Source organism: Amphimedon queenslandica, unplaced genomic scaffold (assembly GCF_000090795.2).
Source record: "Amphimedon queenslandica unplaced genomic scaffold, v1.1 AMPQUscaffold_13349, whole genome shotgun sequence".
Classification (NCBI taxonomy): Eukaryota; Metazoa; Porifera; class Demospongiae; order Haplosclerida; family Niphatidae; genus Amphimedon; species Amphimedon queenslandica.
In genome coordinates, this window is record NW_003546415.1 from 154,232 (window position 1) to 155,728 (window position 1,497).

Sequence of the window (1,497 nt, forward strand, 5' to 3'; positions counted from 1 at the left end):
ATCATTAAACTGTACATCAGTTTAGTAGCAATCATGATACTAAAGATCCTTTAGCTTCAATAAAGTAAAATTAAAAGAGAGTAGAAGTGAGGTAGAGAGAGAGGGACAGTGTCCTTCTTTTATAATGAGTGAGTCCTTCCCAATGATTGTGGGAGTATAGATATGTAATAGTATTAGGAGAATGAGGCTCCACCCCTCAACACGCCCTGACGTACATGTACATACAAACAAATGTAATAGTAATCAAATGTCAAGTTATTATATTATTAATAAATAAATAGTTCATTAATGAGAAGCTTCACATGATTATTCAGTCATGAAATGCTGTGTATCACTTATTTCTAACACTAATTATTTATTGTTCTTAATTGTTGTGACTGTAGTGACTGTACATTGTATGATACTCATATTATCAATATTCATGTACTGTAATAGTAATATCTCATTGTGTTTTTACTAATAATAGTGATACCATTTGTGGAGGAGTATTGTTGTTTTAAGATTGGACCATAATGTTTCAATTGTCATATAAATGTATTATTATTTCCGTCAGCAATTTTTCGTTATCAATTACTTAAGTGATGTTTGGGTTGTAGTAGGAATAAGTTTTGTATAGTTAATTTTTGTTAGCATTTCCTGAAATTTTTACCAAATTATTTATCATGATTTTTGTTATTGCTCTAATTATCTGTCTCTGTTGCTCTTTATAACCATTTGCAGCATATAATTTTATTATAATTAATAAAAGTCAGCAAAAATCACTACAAGGTATGGCAGCTTATTGAAATGGCATAATAATATATCAGCACAATGTAAACACACTTATGTGTGTGGGGGACAGTATTTAATTGCTACGACGAGTTTTAATCTCTGTGAACTTGAGACCTTGGTCTTTCCATGATATCCAATTAATTGCTGGATTACCACTAGTTATAGTCTTAAAATAACGACCATTAAGATTGGAACGATAGCAGTTATTATACCACCAGGCACCATTGCCTAGTTTAGGACAGTTACCTGAATATCCATCATTATCATTATCTCTTGTACTGAATTTCTTGCCATTATGAGGACTTATTAAACTATCCCCAGCAGTACCAGAGTATCCTTCTACTGTTAGTATATATTCAGTACTACCATCACTAACATTAAATGTAGAGTAGTTAGCATATCTTGTGTTCCCCCCAAAGTCTCCCAGGTCCACTCTTAGTGTGTTTGATCCTTCTTTAGTAAGACGATGAATCTTGCTCAATCCTAACCAAAACTCACCAGTAAGGTCACCAAATCCATTCTCATAGTCAGTCCAGTATCTATAGAAATCAACAGATCCATCTTGTCTCCTCTGAAATACAGTCCATCCACCACCATCAGTCTCCATATCACAGTATACCTGTGATCCAATAGTGTATAATTATAAAGTATAAATACAATTAAACATTACTTGGAAATTTTGTCCATTATCTGGTGTTATGGGATATACTCCACTTTGTGTCTTTC

The 1,497-nt window shown here is 32.7% G+C and overlaps 1 pseudogene; it reads right to left on the reverse strand.

Annotated features, from left to right (window-relative positions):
- Positions 1–720: 720 nt before the first annotated feature.
- LOC105313148 (ficolin-2 pseudogene) lies at positions 721–1,384 on the reverse strand (annotated as a pseudogene).
- Between the last annotated feature and the right edge of the window lie 113 nt (positions 1,385–1,497).